Source organism: Panthera onca, chromosome B4, assembly GCF_046562875.1.
Source record: "Panthera onca isolate mPanOnc1 chromosome B4, mPanOnc1 haplotype 2, whole genome shotgun sequence".
Classification (NCBI taxonomy): Eukaryota; Metazoa; Chordata; class Mammalia; order Carnivora; family Felidae; genus Panthera; species Panthera onca.
The window spans coordinates 12,703,319-12,722,033 of NC_138345.1; the positions used below are offsets into that span (position 1 = coordinate 12,703,319).

An 18,715-nucleotide genomic window follows, 5' to 3' on the forward strand; every position below is an offset into this window, starting at 1 on the left:
GAGCACGAGCAGGGGAGGGGCAGAGAGAAAGGGAGAGAGAGACAACCTCAAGCAGGCTCCACACTGTCCGAGCAGAGCCTAATGCAGGGCTCGAACCCACAAACCGTGAGATCATGACCTGAGCCGAAATCGAGAGTCGGATGCTCCACTGACTGAGCCACCCCAGGCGCCCCTGTACTGATCCTTCTTTTAAAATAAATGATAAGTATTTACGTACGCAAAATTATCTAAGAACAAAGCTTTAGGCTGGAAAGCGCCCCCTCACTTTTTCAGTCATTCCGTGTGTCAGGCTAAACGCAACCCTTAGAACAGATAAGCACACAGCACGTGAGCAGAAGTGTAAGTAAGTGTTCTATCTACTCACCCACACGCGTGCGTCAAGAACGAGAACCCAAGTTGGAACGCAGATGCAGGGAAGTCCAGAGTGATCTCCCGTGAAGGAGGTCTCACCCGCCCCACACTTACTAAAGCCACGGGTCCCCGACAGGTCCCCTCAAGTGCAAGGTTTCCTGGACCCTTCATCTATCTCATCACAGACCAGCCACACCTTTCCCTCCACTCAGCCAGGCTGCCGAGAGAGCCCCTTCCCGCACAAACGCTGGCACACCCACTAGTCTATCCAGCCTTTTCCCAAGTTCCAGAACCCAGGCAAGGACTCATTCCTCTTGGCTTTTTCTTCGACCTGAGGCTGTAACCTTGCTGTTCCCCCCACACCGAGCACTGTACATGCCTGCCATGCATGCCTCGCGGGTTATGAAATCAGCGACTCCCTGAACCTCAAGGGGTCTCAGTTTCCCCAACCACAGGATAATGCTAATGGCACCAGCCACCTGCCAGGCCATCGGGGGACTCGGCAATAGCACCTACACATGACAGAGAGGCCCCGCACCATAAATAACAAGCCTTATTAATAAAATTAGTTCAAGACGAGCGCCAAAGAGAAGACGGCAACAGCAGCGGCTGATAACACACGCTTGGCCAGAACAAAAGAGGGTGCAGGGATTTTCTGATCCTCACTTCTACAAACTGTGCTTCCCTTTGACACAAGAGCAACTGAAACCGTCTTTCTTTTCTAAAGGGTTACTCCCGCCCACACAACTTTTTGCCCGTCAGGTGAAACTTCTTTCCAAGTTCTCAGGGTGCAACATTCTGTTCACGGGCAGGACAGTATACTATTGATTTCAAAGCATGTCCAAATACCGCTTCCAATTAAATTGACTGTAGCGCTTTAACCTCTCAGGACCAAATGGATTCCAATCTATTTGTTGCATGACCCTCATTTCCGTTGTGCCTTAAATAAATCCAGATTTCATTTGCGGCGGAATGGTTCCATCGGCCAACAGAAGTGGCTCATCCCCTGATCACTCTGGGTTGCAGGAGATGCGCGGCACCTGGAGACTCAAAATCGGATTTCTGCTGATCCGAAGGTTTGGGCTACTGGCCGGGGCCAAATCAGACTCCACAGAAATGGGGTCAAATGCTACGAAGGAACACGAAGTGATGCAAAGACCAGAAACAAAACAGTGACACGTGGGTCCTCCCTGTCTCCCTAACGCCCACTTTGTCGCACGTTTTCAAGATGGCACACAGAGCTAAGTGCCAGTGAATATGAGGTATTTTTTTGCATCCCATCCCCGAGGTACTTCCCCGGGGTCGGCCGTGGCTTCCCTGGATGAAGTCAGAAGTTCGCTCCTGGCTCTCCGGCTGGGAAAGCACAAGACTTGGATGCTGAGCAGGAAGGGCTGTGCAAGCGGCTGCCTAAAGCCCAATCAGGTGAACGCAGATCAAGTCGGCCTGACCAGGTGTCTAAAAATACCTCGGTGACCCTCCAACACCGAAGAGGCCGTCACCACGGAAGAGCTCAGGTTTAGAAACGTGCCTGTCTGAGGTGCTCTGAGAATCCCTTTCATGAGAAGCTGCGAGGACTCAAAGGGAAAGAAGCCAGAGCAGCGGTAGTGGCCTCTGTTGGGATGTTCCATTCATAGGGGAGAAAGCGCCTCATCCATTCATGGTGGGGTCAGGGAGTCCTTCACCGGCGTCGGGTCGCCGTTCTCAGCAAGCTGAGCTTCCGGCAGCCTGGCATGGCCGCATCATTCAGAACGAGTGTCTATTAGGAAACCACCGCCAGAGCTATTATTAGAAGGGCCATCCCTCGGAAATTTTGCAGAATTTGCTTGAATCTGCTGAGCGGTTACTCTGCTAACGAGCTACTGGAGAAAGGCACCGAGTTCCTGCCCACACCGCTTTCAAAGCGCAGGACTGGTTCACCTCTCCCAAACGCGACAGGGACCGACGTCCGGGCATCTGTCTGCACTACCGAGGCAATGCCGTTTGGTCGTTTATAAACGACCGCGTCCTAAAGAAGGTTTCCTCCAGTTCTCCTCCCCCTTTCTCTATGCATCAAACTTGCTGCAGCCATTTGGAATGGAAAAGGGCAGTCAATTTCAGCACGCTCATCTGCCCGCCTCCTGCCACCCTCGGGCACCCCAAGCACAGGACTCCCCTGTCACTTCCATAAAAACGGGTTTTCTTTAAAAAAAAAAAAAAAAAAAAAAATCCCACCCAGGTCTGCTTACAGCAACGTCCTTTCCTTTCTCCCCGGGTAAATTCAGACAGCGTAAGGTGGAGATGCCGGAGAAAGTGTATGGGGGGAGGGGGCCGGCAGCAGAAGGGAGTGTGGTAGGTGCCGCACGTGGGGTGTGCATTGAAAAAAATGTCACATCCGCGACCTCAGAGACTCCACGCTCCCAGGGAAGAAGTGTCATGTCCCTTTCACCGGCCCCAGCATTTAAAAACGGACACCGAGGCGCTGCAGAATCCCTCCCGGCAGTCGCGGCTGGGAAACAAAGACACGTTACCTTTTATTTGCTGCGCTTCGCCCGGAGCCCAGGAACTCGAGGTTTGCAGCGGCGGATCCACCGGAACCGGCGTCCCATTCGCCCCGGGTGCGCAGGCCCGTGGCCTAGCCGGCGGCATCCGCGCCCGGCGCCTCCGCCTCCTCCGCGGCGCCCGCAGCCGCCCCGCCGGGTCCCGGCGCGCCCCCGCCGCCCCCGCCGCCCCCGCCGCCGCCTCCGCCCCGGCCCCCGCCGCCCCGCCCCCGCCCCCGCCGCGGGTCCGCCGTCAGCCCATCGCCCGCTCGCGCCTCTCGCGCCGAGCCTGGCCGCGCGCCAGGGCGCACCGCCGCCGGCCCGCCCCCCGCCCGCGCCCGGCCCGCCGCATGCTGCGGGGCGCCCTGCCCGCCTCCACGCCCCGCGCCACGCCCCCCACGGCCCCCACCCCCACCCCTGCGCGCTGCACCCCCCACCCCACCCCGGCCCCCCGCCCCGGCGCGGCCGGCGAGGGCAGGCGGGCCGCGGGGAGGTGCGGAGGGCGGGCCCGGGCGGGTCCCGCGCCGCCCGCGTCCGGACAACAATGAGCGCCCGCGCCCCTGCGCTCGCCCCGGGAGCCGGCCGAGCCCCGCGTCCCCTCGCCGCTGCGCGCGCGGCCGGGACGAAGTTAGGTCCCGAATGCGGCCGCAAGCCGGGAGAGGCCGTGCGGAGCCAGGCGTGCGAGAGGCAGCGCAGGGATGCCGAAACGGAGGGCCCCCCGCCTCCCCGACAAACCCCAGCAGATCCACCGCGGGAAGCCCCCTCCTACCCTGGGAGCCGCCGGCGGAGGCCACCTGGGCCGCACTGGGCTGAAGGTGCGGCGCTTAGCCCTCCGCGTCGTCCCTCAACTCTTTGGAAATGGAAGTTGCTGCGAGATAACCTCGTCTTGGGGGCTATTGTCAAGGATTCGCAACAATTACCAGGGAAAGGGAGACCTGCATTTCAAGAGACCTGGGGGAGGGCAACGGGCTGGCGCGTTGTCTTTCCAAAAAAAGAGAAACAAACTCAGGGAATATCCCTACCGAGAACAATAACTCAATTCACATTATACGTCTAAATGTTTACTGCTTCAGCAGCTCAATTTGCCCTAGACACATTTTTTTTCACGAATTGTCAAAACATGGTTTGATTATAAAATAAAGGGAGAGGCAGACAAGAGCACCCGCTTATTGTGGGTGGGAAAGCCCGCTTGTCTCAGGGGTAAAATCTTTCTCTAGAACTCAGTCATCGCTTGAAATCCCAACATCTCTCCCTGCCTCCCTCCCTCCATCCATCCTTCCATCCATCCCTCCTTCCCTCCCTCCCTCCCTCCTTCCCTCCATCCATCCACCCCCAGCCTCTATCCATCCATCCCTCCCTCCTTCAAGGGAGAGATTGCTTCCCTTTCCACCATCACTGAAGGACCTATTAGATCTGGCACCATTATTTACATGATAGCAGCAGGAGCAAAGACTTAAACATTCGAAATAAAAAGAAACATTGCATATTCCATCATCCCAATAATTGAAAGTTAAGTCTTTCCAGACACAGTTCATAGATTCTCTAAAGATCTCAGGCGAAAATTTCTGGCAGTTTGGGAGGTGTTGGCTTTGGTCAACAGAAGGGAATCTCTGTATACAGGTAGCATTGGAGAAAAAGGTGAGCCTGTGATAAAGAATACCTAACTTGTTTCAACCTGTTGTGGTCACATCTCCTGACCGCGGGACTTGACTTGATTTTCTGAATCTGAGTCAGGGGAGGCCATATTTGAATGGGATGTTTCTGTACTTTGGGAGTCCTTGAAGACAGTTTTAATGCAAAGCCCAATTCTTTCATAATGCAGTTGGCACTCTCAGAGGGAAAGCTATTTCTTTGGAAGAGTATTTCCAGTGCTGATCTGTTTTGACTGCACCAGCTAGTGAACGGATGACAGAGGAGGTGTTCAGACCCTTCTCTTGGGGTATTTAGTTCCCATCCTTAGAAAGAGTCGTTGGATTGTTTCTACTATCTACCTGATGCTTTTCCACCTTGGCCAGGGGAGTTGTTAATATATCCTGAACTGCACTCGTCTCTGGCAAATCCTCTTTCCGAATTCCCAGTCTTAACTATAGAGCTTCCCTCCTCCCAGCACAAGCCAGAAACAAGGAGAGAGGGGTCTTTAACTCCTTTCTTTCTCTCCTTCCTTACCTTCAAGTTATCACTAAGCCTGCCCTCATAAATGGCTCTGGAAAGGTCCTTGAGAGCAGCCCTTGTCTGACTTGTTCCAACAATGCCTGGTGATGTTAATCTTTGCCAAATGAATAACACCGGGCCCAGCCTCATCGGTCCCCGTCACCTTTCACTGGGAGGTCTCTGCAGCCTCCTGACTGGCCTGCCCTCTTGTCCCTCAAATGCGTTCTCCACACCAGCTCAACTCCCCCTAGAACTCAGATTTGATCACAGGACTTCTTTGCTTCAGCCCGTTCAGGGCTTCCCTGGTTCTTAGGGATAGAGTCTACACTTCTTCAGATGGCCAGAATGTCGTGAGCACCAGGCCCTCCTGATCCATCCGGCCATATCTCTCACCACCAGACCCCACCAGGGGCCATCTCACCCTCTACCCTCAGCTATATAACCCTCCTGCACATACCCTCTGTTTCAGATTCTCCCTTTGTTACCTGGCAACCAGTGACCTCCAAAACATCTCAGATCAGGTCATAATCTCTGTGAATAAGCATGTCGGTGGCTTCTCATTGCTACTGAAACCATCACGTTATCACGTTATTCTCCTGCCCCTGCCCCACCCTGTGCTTTGCCACACAGGGCCACATTTCTGCCCTTGAAAGATTCTTCTCTTTTAAGTTTATTTATTTATTTTGAAAGAGAGAGAGTGTGCGAGTGGGAGAGGGCCAGAGAGAGGGGGAAGAGAGAGAATCCCAAGCAGGCTCTATGCTGTTGGCGTGGATCTGGACATGGGGCTTGAACCCATGAACCGGGAGATCACGGCCTGAGCCGAAACCAAGAGTGGGATGCTTAACCGAACAAGCGCACTCAAGCGCCCCTACTCCTGGAAGATTCTTTCTTCCCTTGGCTTTTGCATTTCTTGTTCCTTCTGCCGGAAATACTCATCCACTCTCCCAGCCCCACTCTTTGCATAGCTGGCTCCTTGCCATCCTTTAGGTTTTAGTTCAAACGCTGCTGCCTCCTAGATAACCTTTTCTGATCACCATCCACCCCACCGCCCCGCCCGCCCGCACCGGACCCACCAGGTAGCCTTTGTATCATTATTCTGTTTATTTTCTTCTTAGCACTTAACCACAATGTGTAGAGAGAGAGCCCTGTGTTAAGAGCTCAGACTGCCTGGGCTTGGATCTTGCCTTGGCCACCTGCTAGCTGTGTAGCCTCAGGCAAGTTTCATAACCTCTCTGTGCCTATTTTCTCATCTATGAAATGAGGATAATAAAGGTTGTTCTGAGCACCAAATGAATCAATGTCTGTAAAACACCTAGGACAGGGTCTGTTTAAGCATAAGTCCCGGGAGGGTCTTCGTGTGTTTTATTCTCACTCTGGATCTCTTTACCCACCATGCCTTATATGTTTGGGGCCCAGACTAAGAATGGATACACATTTAAGGAAGAAAACTTTTATTTGAAGAATTTAAGTCCCGAGAGAAACAGGCCATGGTAAAACTTGATGAGTGAGATAAAATTCAAACTTAAATCATCTGGAAGTTAATGGCAATGTGAAGGTAATGTATCCTCTGTTTCACCAGTGGTGATCCTTGGAGTTGATGGATGACCAGCTTTGCCAGTCAGAATTCCGTAATGGTTTGTTTTCCAAAGCGCAGCTGATGCCGCCACCAAGAATTCAGGCAGTTACTTGCAAAGGCATAAAGAATCAAAGGATCTTTGCAAAGTGTTGAGGCATCAGCCAGCCCTAACATGCAGTCTTGATGAAAGAATACAGTGTTTCCATTTTCAGCCTGAGTTTAATACTTTTTGAAGAGTCTAATTTGAAAAGAAGAAAAAGAAACGTGGCTGGCTGGTTTCTGGACATTTGCTTTTGTGTTTCCTTTCACTGCTGGAGAAGATTCAGAAAGAAGGAGAAATACATTTCCTTTTGTCCCTCCGGAGAGCAAGCAGGATTTTGCGACTTGAATATCTGGGGTTCCCCTTGCCTCTTAAACAGAGTTAGGGAGTCTCATTTTGAAAAGAGCCAACTTCTCAAAGAGCGGAGAGGTGCTCCGAGGCTTGGAAATGGGGGGTGGAGATGGGTGGTATTACCCCCAGAAGAGAGAAAGGAGTGACATCTGTATGTATGGAGAGGCCCGTGCAATGTCTATGTAGTGCCTCAAGAGGGCGCCAGACATCTGACGGGGCAGCATGTGGACAATGGGTGGGGGTACTAAGTTCTAAGAGGTGAATCTTTGGCACAGTAAAGGGTCTTGGGGTTTGCCCCGCCGGAGGGATGGAGCCTTTGGTTTTAAAATGGACCTTTAAAATGGATCTGTGGCAACTATGTTGGATTGATAAACAAGAGACCCTTTCCTGGTTTAAGGTACAACGTGAGCTGGGGAGAGGAAAGGAGTGAATTCCTGCCACCGACGTGAGTGGGGGATGTAGTCAGATTTCATCGGGTTTAGAGAAGTAAATTAATGTGATGTTTTTTATGCCCAACGTTGCAGAGCAAAAATTAAAGCTGCTACATGAGTGAAAAGTACCAGGTTCTTAACTCTGGGATCTGAAGTCACAGCTTTCCTAAACAAGTTCTGGGCAGTATGCAGGCCATTAGCAGAAGGTTCTTCAGCTAGCATCTTGGCCGGAGTACCACTGCTGGCGAAGAAAGATGGCCCCCACCCCTACCTTTGTGTAACTGCCTCGCTGGGGACAAATACCAAGTGTCTGAGTCCGAGAGTGGGTCTCAGCCTGGGTTACGTAATCCCTTCCAGGAACATGGATAGCCCTGGGCTCCAGCTTCGAAGGCCCATTGGGACCTTGAATGAGTCTCTTAACTCTTTGGTGCCCGTTTCTTCACCTTTACAACAGGCCTCACGATATCTATCTCCAGCCTTATGAAGAGTATGGGTTCGACACATGCTGAGGATTTTCAAAACCATACAACTGATAACGATATCTTACATTATTACAAATACGTACTCTGTGCCAGGCACAGTGCCATGAACTTTCCAAGCATTCATAAATTTGATCATCCCAAGATTCCTATGAGGTGAAAGTTATTTTTATTCCCCTTCTACAGATGAGGCACCTGGGGGGTTAAAAAGGTTGAGTAACTTGCTGAAGCAGCTCTGTTAATCAGATTTGAACCCAAAGTCATTCTTTTGTGGCTCAGAGCCCTTATCTTTCATGTTTAACTCCCACCTATATATTGGAGATCGCAATGAACAAGGCAGCCAGCTTACTTTACATACACTATTAATTATGGATTGAATCACAGTCAGAGCTGGATGGCACCTGGAAATGAGGGTAGTATGTACCTCTACATTAGTTCCTAACCTGCCCCATATGGACAAAGACTTACATTTCATTTGTATATTTCCAGAGAATAGCACTGGTGTCTTTTCCTTTCATACTCCAACCAGACTTTAAGGATAGAGCAAGACCCCTCTGGGGCAGGTTAAAGTGCTTGACTGATTAAAAAAATTTTTTTACTGCTTACTTATTTTTGAGAGAGACAGAGTACAAATGGGGGAGGGACAGAGAGAGAGAGGCAGACAGAATCTGAAGCAGGCTCCGGGCTCCGAGCTGTCAGCACAGAGCCCGACGCTGGGCTCGAACCCGTGAACCATGAGATCATGACCTGAGCCGAAGTTGGACACTTAACCAACTGAGCCACCCAGGCACCCCGAAATGCTTGACTGATTTTAAGGGAACCCTGTTTTATTTTTATACCCAATCCTCTTTTCTCCTCCATCCCAGGTCAATTAAAGGCCAATTCTGAACCACTTCAACCCAAAGGAATTCCATCTCCTCTCATGGCTTTGACAACAAGTACTGAAAACCATGTTTCCCTGGGGGACACGAAGACATCATTTACTGGCTGTGTTTTATTTCGTTATTTTTTTTTAAATAGCGATATCATTTTTAATAGCTATGTTTTATAATCTTGTTATGTTCTCGTTACATTAGATTATTGCTTATTATTTTTTTTCCTGGTTGGGAAACACGGTTTTGACTGCCTTAACTCACGGCAACAAAAACCCAGGGCAATTCTCTCTGAAACACGGACGAGAATCAATCAAAACATCACAAGCTAATTGTAATTGTGAAGTCCTGGGAGCAAATGTATTGCAGTGAGTGCCACAGTGTAAACCCGGTATACATTAGCAGCACGCTCAAGTACATAGGTTAGCTCTCTCGCCAAACCCTTTCTGTGTATTTACTCAGAAATGGGTATTAATAACCATAGTTACCACTTTGTTGGCACATACCAAGCCCCAGAACTGATTATGCACTTTACATATAACTCATTTAATCTTCTCACAGTCCCTATGAGGTTGGTACTACTGTCAACCCCATTTAGGACAAAGGAAATTAAGGCACAGAGAGGTTTTATAACCCACCTCAGGTCCCGCACCTGACAAGTAGGACACAGTCTCCTGACTTCACAGTTGGCGTATTTAACGCTCACCCATCTTAACCTGCTAATGGTCAGGTCCTTGGAGACATAGGATTCCTTATGGTGCCCGAAGCCAGTGTCTGTCAGCAGGAACTCAATCCTTGTAATCTATTGTCATAATAACGAGGCCCATTGCCTCATCACAAAAGGTAGTCAGGACAGAAATATTTGTGAGATTGAATGGGAAAAAAGTTCAGCACGCGTTGTGTGTTCAGTCGTAACTTCTAATAGTGTGGCGGCTTCTGTGTGGGTGACATCAATCAATCAATCTCTCAGGCAAGCAATAAGAACGTATTGAAATGATGAGTTGGTGTGGGAGGAAGAGGCCCGGGATTTATGAGAACACAGGCCCCCGTGTCCCAGGGAGAAGAAGGCAAGTCGGTTTCTTAGAGTTGGGATGGGGCTGGAGGCGGTCATGCTGGTGATATGATGATTTCTTCTGCCACCGAAACCAAATCTGACCTGCCCCCAAATTAGCAGGGCAGAGAATCGTCAGAATTCACGTTATGAATTTGGGGAGTTCGGTGTAGCAAGTTTCTAGAGTTCTGGCTCACCAAATAGAAACCAAGTAGAAGCTGGTTAGGCTATTTGTTGAAATGAGGATTGGACACACGCAACTAGATATGATACACATAAAGAGAGAAATGCGTCTGGAAAACAAAGAAAGCTGACAATGCCTATACATAGAGAGCATTGAAAGCTATGGAAATTGATGGGATCATCTAGGAAGATTGTCCAGGAAAGTGGGGAAAGAAGAGGGCTCTGGACCCAGCTCTGAGATAGTGGTTCTCAGACTTACACCGGCATCAGGATCACCTGGATGCTTGGTCTCAGTTTCCCCCCAGAGTTTCGGATTTATACGCCTGTGGGGGGGGGGGGGGGATGTAAGTATTTGCATTTCTAATGAATTCCTGGGTTGTTAATTCTGCTGGTAAACTGAATGGATACCACTATTCCATTTGGGCCTTGACTTTGCTCCAGGCATCCTAGCCTCCAGGCTGTAGTCCCTACTCTTCAGGCTCTCTAGCCCCAGGGTCTTTGCACTTCCCTCTGCCTGGAATGCACTTCCCCAGATATCAGGAGGAATTAAACCAGCATCTTTTTCAGATCCTTGCTCAAATGTTACCTTATTAGTGAGATCTTTCCTGACCATCTTTTCTTTTCAGTAGAGAGGAATAGAAGTTTTTGTTTTTTATAACTGTGTCACTCACTTCTTTATTTTCTAATTTATATTTTAATGTTTATTTATTTTGGAGAAAGAGAGATAAAGCATGAGCAGGGGAGGGCAGAGAGAGGGAGACACAGAATCTGAAGGCGGCTCCAGGCTCTGAGCTGTCAGCACGGAGTCTGGTGTGGGTCTGGAACCCACGAACCATGAGATCATGACCTGAGCCGAAGTCTGACGGTTACCTGACGGAGCCACCCAGGAGCCCCTCACTCAATTCTTTAAATGCTCCAAATGACGGTGATGTATGCCCATCTTCCTTAAAAACAACCACTCCTCCCATTGGCTCTCCTGCTCCTGCCCCTCCCCCGATCCCTTCCCTGTTATATTTTTCTCTATTGTCCTTATCACCTTCTAACAAGACTATATACAACTTATTCACCTACATGCTTTGTTTATTACCTGACCCTCCCAGGAGACCAGGGATTTACGTCTGTTTTGTTTATTGCTGACTCTTCTGAGCCCAGAACAGTCCCTGGCCCATATTAAATGCTCAATAAACATTCATTGAAGGAATGAATAAAATGAATGAATGAACATTGTCAGACGTGGAATTGTGGATGTAAGAATTTAGTTCTGACAGATACCCTTCCTAACTGGTTACCTCCCTAATCGAACTGGAATTGTTCTATTATGAAAAAAATCTGCTTTCCCACCAGGGGTAAAACATCAGGGGTACAGCTCCTGACTTGGTATGTCTTCATCGTAGGCACTGGTTGGGGCTGGGACGCGGGAAGCCACCTCCCTGTCTTCCTTTCGCTGACCACCCCTCCTGCCTGTGCAGCCCCCCCACTCACTCTCCCCTGCTCGCCACGTCCCACCTCTGAGAAGCACTTGCTCAGGTCCCCGTTTTGGTCCTGCTGCACCTGTGCACAGAAGGCCTCCCTCCCCTCCCTTCACCTGCCACCCCTCAGTCTTCCACACTCGCTTTGCAGGGAGCCTTCGCCGAGGCCCCGCTCCCTTGCCCCAGGAGAGCCTACTTGTATCTGCGCGTACATAACACTTTATCATCTACATTTCCGCACATGCCTGTGTTTGTCACCCTGCTGGGGATTCTTCACAGGCAGACATCACGGCAATGCTGTCTCTGTTTTTGTTTCACGAACTGTATTTCACTCCGGGTTGCCTACATGTATTAATCTGAACAGGGTGTGTTTAATTTTGCTTTATCGCTTTCCTTTGGCCTAGCATTGTGATAATTGCCCAATAGGTTTTTATAATTAAATCCACCCTGCTAATCTAAAAAACAGGAGAAGAGCCTGTGATGGTAGAAAACAGCGTTTGACCGGTGTGGATCAGCGATTCCATACCGTTGTCTTCCTCAAGGCGGCCTAAATGATGGCCAGTCTGAAACCATAAGTAGGCTCGGCCTCCCACACGTGAGCCCGGGGCCAACATCCAAGCCCAGCTTTTGTGGAACACCTGTGATATGTTCTAAAGATCCCTGTGTCTGTGGAGGCCTAATAAAAACACTAACCCAGCACATGTCATTTCTCTCTTACGATGGTTGTCCTTCCATCTCTCCTTTGAGTGTCCACTCGGTCTAAATTGCTCTGGTTTTGGCTGGTGGAAGCCCAACGCTCTTCCTTCATACTCTTTGACCCTCTGGGGGGTGGGGGGGGGGAGGTGGGGGGCTGTGTTCTTCAGAAGATCTCCCAGGTCTTTGCCCCATTCCTACTGCTTTCTGCTGCTCAAAATTCCAAAACAAAGCAAATAAACATTATGGTCTGAACAGCTGATCCTGAGGAGGAGCCAGGATGTCTAAGGACGATTTTGGTCTTAAGGGGGGTACAAGCGAGGAGACACGGTGGAGAGAAAGGAAAGTATCGTTCGGATCTTCAGAGAATGCCCCACTGGACCCTTTACCCAGAAAATTCCCTTGTGGCGCCTGGGTGGCTCAGTGGGTTAAGCGTCCGACTTCGGCTCAGGTCATGATCTCACGATGCATGGGTTCGAGCCCCACGTCGGGCTCTGTGCTGACCGCTCAGAGCCTGGAGCCTGCTTCGGATCCTGTGTCTCCCTCTCTCTCTACTCCCCCCCCCCCACCCACTTGTGCTCTCTCTCTCTCTCTCTCTCAAAAATAAACATAAAAAATTAAAAAAAAAAAAAAAGAAAAAGAAAATTCCCTCGCACACAGTTATCACCTCACCTGGGACCAGGTGCCCATCCTCGCCATTACTGTCATCACCGCTCTCGTTTACTGAGTGGTGCCGGGCACGTCACACACATCCTCTACAGTCCTTGCGGTAACACGGCACAGTGGGTATTGTTAAATCCCATTGTACAGAGCCAGAACTCGAGGCTCGGATACATTGAGTAACTTGCCAGAAGTCCACACCCAGAAAGAGGCAGATGTGAATCTGAGTCTGTCTCCAAGGCCTCCAGTGTATTCTGTCCACTGAGGCTTAATTTCGAGCAAAAGCAGAAATTGCTCATTGAAGGGCTCCCAGGAAGAAGCGTCTCGGGACTGCTTTCTGGAGGGGTGGATGGATGGAGGGGAGGAAGGAAAGGGAAGCAGGAAGCACCGACGACAACATTCAGCAATGTGACATTTTGCTGATTGCCACGCCGCACTGACCCTGGCCATCAAAATCGTCCACACCCAAACAGAGCTCTGCAGACGCATGGAGGTATTCGTTCTCCAGTGGGACCAAGTCCAATGATGGGGCATAACTGAGTCACTGTCGGCTCCCAGTTTGCCAACCCCACATGACTCTTGGTATGTACTTTTACAACAGCTACGTAAGGAATCTATTTTCACCATGATCCTTGTGGTTCATACAATCACGTCTCCGATTCTGCTCCCCATCCCGGTAGGGCTTGGAACAGGTCAGTCTGAGTCTTTGGGCAGGGGCTTCCTTATCTGTCCACCTAGCAAGTTCGGACTGGAGTTACGATCCACTTTCCCACCCAAAGATGCTGAGAGCAGCAGGGTTGGGGTTAGGAGTGTAGACGGTGGCACTACACGGCGTGGATTTGAACCGCAAATCGACAACTTACTAGTTGTGTGGCCTTAGGCTAACGAGTTCTAAACTCTCAGGTTCCCCCTCATAGGTCTGCTACGAAGGTCACACTGCATAATGTATGTGAAATTTTCGGCACAGAGCATGTGTTTAATAAAACATATGCTATTAGTATTCTTACTTGCTTTCTCTGCGTCATCTAAGAGCATGAAATCTGGCAGCTTTCGTGTCTGTATAACGCCCCTTTGCCCACCACGTTAGATGTTGATTCTTGGTTTGAGCCCTCTACCTAAGTGTGGTGAGCTTTAATGAGATCCCAGGTGAGCTAAGCCCTGTAAATAAATCAGAGGAAATGTTCTTGCCCTAAATAACTGTGTCCTGAATTCCATTCCTTTCCTCTGGGTACCCTGCGTGCCCTCTCCTGGTAGAATGTTCACCTTGCTCATCTGTGACTAACCTAAGAAGGATTCAAGTTCATTTCAGTGGCCCGCAACTTTGGTCACCTACTGAGGGTGTATGGTTTGCTTTAAATGGATGCCCGTAGGAATGATGACCGGACACAGCATTTACTCCTGGAGCGTCCCTCCATTTCGTCCTCAGATGTGGGGAATAGCATATCAACACCCACATGTGAACTTCTGGCTCCTTCTGCCTGCTCAGACCCTTGAAGCCCCAGGTCACTCAGCAACGCTGAAGCGATACAGAGCCTCCCCAATTTTATTTGCGTCTTAGGAATCTAAATTCAATTTCATTTTATGTAAGAAGAATTTCGTAAGCTTGTTCGATTTCCACTTCAATGGCAAGTCCAGTGGGGGTTCCGGATTAGACCGAAACAAAATGCCCTGCCCGGTCCCTCCTGGAACACTTTCCGTGCCTGCCTGGCTGTGGTCTTACTCGTTATTCACAGTAACGCTCTGAGGGTCCTAGGCTTCTGGAAGCACTTTGGCTGCACGGATGAGGAAACAGGTGCTCAGGAGCTCCTGGCCAGCCTCAGGGCTCCCAATGAATTTGTGGGACATCTAGCTTCTCACACTAGATAATGAGCACAGCACATCAGTATTTCTCACCTACCGGCACCTGCACAAGGTTGTTGCTAGATCATATATTGAAACGCTCATAAGTTACTTCCTACTCTACTGGGTTCCTCATAATACAAAGGTACCTGGAATTCTTTTTCTTTGGATTTTGCTGTCCTTCTTCAGAAAGTATGTTAACTAATAAAACACAGGAGCATTCAGGAAAGTACAGAAAATGTATTAGAGTACTGAATAACTACCAGTAAGACTGAACATTTGGCCCTCTGTGCTTTAGCCTTTCTATTTTTTTATTGAGATATAATTGATGTGTAACATTGTGTAGGTTGGGGGTGTACAATGTGTTGATTTGATACAACAAATCATTTTATATATTTTTGTATTTTTTTACATTTGTATTTATATATTTTTATATTTTTGCAATTGGATTACCACCGTAACTCCTCTATCGTGTCACATAATTATTATTATTCTTTTTTGTGGTGAAAATAGTTGAGATCTAGTCTCTTAGCAACTTTGAAATTTATAATACGATATTGTTGACTGTAATCACTACGCCGTGTCTTAGATCTCCAGAACTTACTTGCTTACGAATTGCAAGTTGGTGCCCTCTTCTCCTACCTGCCAGACTCTGATAATCACCCGTCCACTCGGTTTTTATGAGTTTGGGTTCTTTAGATTCCAGGTATAAGAGATATCATACAGTATTTGTCTTTATCCGATTTATCTCACTTAGCATAATGCCCTCAAGGTCCACCCACGTTGTTCCAAATGCAGACTGACTTCCCTACTGAAAGAGAGGGAAGGAGAGAAGGGGGGAGGGAGGAAGGGAAGGAGAGAGAGAGACAGAAAGCCACACCTCTCAATTTTTCTCTTTCCCTCCCCAGAGGCTGAGGCTCTCCTAAAGCTGCCGTATATCATTCCGCGATTGGTTTGTCCTTTGATGGTGAAACGAATGCAGCCATGAACAGTATATACTAGTCTGTGTGTCTTCAAACCTTACAGAAATGCAACCAAACAGATTTATTCTTTCACAGCTTATTTTCCATGCAACACAATGTTGTTGAGATTTATCAACATTGACACATTTAGATTTAGTCCATCCATTTGACTCTATTGTACAAATATAGACCCCAAATTACTTCTCTCTCTCTTCCTGAGGAGCAAACTACTAAGAGCTCACTGTTACAGTGGGCCAGGACCTTCACTCTTGCTGTTTCTTCTGCCTCACACGGTTGCTTCCCAGTTACTCATTCAACAACATCCTCACAATTAACTCCCTCATTCCTTCAGAGTTTTATCCAACGGTCACTGGGATTGCCAGAGAAAATACGGGACATCCAGTTAAATTTGAACTTCAGGTAAACAGTGAGTAAGTGTGTGTGATATAAGAAATGTCCCGAATATTGTGTGGGACATGCTTATTATTCTTTTTTTTTTTTTTTTTTTTTTTTTAAATTTTTTTTTTTTTTATTTATTTTTGGGACAGAGAGAGACAGAGCATGAACGGGGGAGGGGCAGAGAGAGAGGGAGACACAGAATCGGAAACAGGCTCCAGGCTCTGAGCCATCAGCCCAGAGCCTGACGCGGGGCTCGAACTCACAGACCGCGAGATCGTGACCTGGCTGAAGTCGGACGCTTAACCGACTGCGCCACCCAGGCGCCCCGGGACATGCTTATTATTCTTAAAGAAAATTCACTCATTATCTGAAATTCAAGTTTAAGGAGGGGGTGTGTGTGTGTGTGTCTTGTATTTTTATTTGCTGAATCAAGCAGCCCCAATTGTCATGAGGCTGTCTCTGTCCGTCCCATTAATGTTTTTAATCCCCTCCCAGTGCTTCCTAATCTCTTTGTTTTATTTTTCCCCATAGCACTTATCACCAATTTTCCTGCCATATGTTTTCCTCACTTACTTGGCTTATTTCACATCCTCCTCCTCTAGAACAGAAGCCCCCCTGAAGGTAGAATTTTTGTTTGTTTTGCCCTCTGTTGTATCTGTCATCCCTAGAATAGTACATAGGACCCAGTATATGCTCAGTGAATATCTGCTGGATGATGGATAAATGAAAGAATCTAAAGATCACGTACATCACCTTAGCACCTGTCTGAGAACTTCTTTAGGGTAAACACTTGGGAATGGTATTGCTTTTGTAGGGGAGGGGTCTTTACCAGGTATTGCCAAACTTCTCTTCAAAACGATGGAACTAATTTTCATTCCTGTCACCAGTGTATCAAAATCCCCATTTCCCCTGTGTTCTCTTGCTTGCTACCTCTCTCTCCCTCTCCCTTTCTCTTTGAAAACCCAGTATTTTTAATTTTGTAGCAATAGTTAAAAACCAGTGTGGAAACATAAAATACCCACCAGTGAATTATAGCTAGTTGAGTTCATAACAGTAATCGTTCATCTGAAAGGTGTCAGATGTCCTTAGGTGCTTATTTAAAAGATGGGTTAGTTGCGGGGCGCCTGAATGGCCCGGTCGGTTGGGTGTCTGACTTCAACTCAGGTCATGATCTCATGGTTTGTGGGTTTGAGCCCTGCGTAGGGCTCTGTCCTGACAGCTCAGAGCCTGGAGCCTGCTTTGGATTCTGTGTCTCCCTCTCTCTCTGCCCCTCTCCCACTCTTACTCTGTGTCTCTCTCCTTCGAAAATAAATAAACATTTAAAAAATTTTTTTCAAGATGGGTTACTTATTGTGGATGTGAAAACACTCCTAAACCCTGGTATCTCTCGTGTAAGGAAAACAAAAATTGCACAAACCCATCACTACTGTAGTGACATTGAAAAGGCCATCATACAAATTTTGAAGGAAAACCACCTTAAGGTTATTATTTTTCAACTAAAAAGGAGGAAGTCTTGACCAGTACTAAGCAAAGCTATGAATGTTTTTTCCTGCACATGGTAAGATTCCTTCTACAAAAAGGAAGTTCTACAAATGAATGCAAAGAGTTGATGGGGAACAATAAGCCTTTTGTAATCCTAAATTCGTTTCTTGTTATGAAAGCCATCAAGATGAGGGTAAAATAAAGAAGAATACACTCATCTTCACTGAAAGCCTTAAGTAGCCAAGAATTTAAGAGATTGACTACTGGACCAGAGACACTCCCATCTGCAAGAAGATGCATTTTTTTTGACACCTCCATATGCCGAAGGCTAAAAATCGCTCCATAGTTTGGTAGCATCCCAGGGAATCGTTAGGGATTATGCTGGCGTAGCACGTAAAGCAGGTGAGAAATTGTTGCTCTTTCTATACCCGCATATGTATGCACATCTGTGTCCTCAAAATGCTAAGGCACCAAAACAAAGAAGGGAAACTCTCTGGACCCGGAAACTGACAGCTTTAGATTTCTTCACTTTTCTTTAACACAGTTCATTTTTCCAAGATGGATAGGCACAATTTAAATACTTTCCATTTTCGATTTTCCTGTATTTTTTTCCTGATGGTAAATAATTTAAATTCAGCAAATAGAGGCTTTATATCCTGGAAAGGAATGCAACATTTTTAAGGAATGTGAGACAAGCAATGAGACTAGAAAGAAGCATCCTTCAACAACCAGTGTTGTTGAGAACGGGGAGAAATTGGAACCCTCGCACGTTGCTGGTGGGAACGTAAAATGGTGTGGCTACTTTGGAAAACAGTCTGATATATCCCCAGTGTGAATCAAAGAGTGACCATATGACTCACTCTTAGGTGTATATCCAAGAGAAATGAAAACATACATCACACAAAAACTTGCCTGTGAACGTTCACAGCAACATTAGTCATAATAGGCAAAAGTGGAAATAACCTAAATGTCCCTCAACTGGTGAATGGATGGATAAACAAAATGTGGTCCACCCATACTGTGGAATATTATTCAGCCATTGGAAGGAATTAAGGACTGGACAGCTACACGTGAAAGAATGAAAACTGGACCACCTTCTCACACCGTACACAAAATAACTCAAAATGGTTTAAAGACCCAATGTGACACCTGAAACCATAAAACTCCTAAAAGAAAACATAGGCAGTAATCTCTCGGACATCAGCCTTTG

At 48.0% G+C, this 18,715-nt stretch overlaps 1 protein-coding gene across 12 annotated transcripts in view; it reads right to left on the reverse strand.

Annotated features, from left to right (window-relative positions):
* Positions 1-18,715, reverse strand: part of FRMD4A (FERM domain containing 4A) — a 608,405-nt gene that overhangs the window by 210,584 nt on the left and 379,106 nt on the right. Inside the window, exon 1 of one of the 12 annotated variants that reach the window (XM_060659582.3) lies at positions 3,637-3,720. The exons of 10 other annotated variants lie outside the window; for them this stretch is intronic. The gene's annotated coding sequence lies outside the window, so the exon portion shown is untranslated. Of the gene's footprint in view, positions 1-2,858; positions 3,053-3,636; positions 3,721-18,715 lie in introns of those variants that run through there. One more of the 12 variants, XM_060659581.3, reaches the window with a different exon arrangement.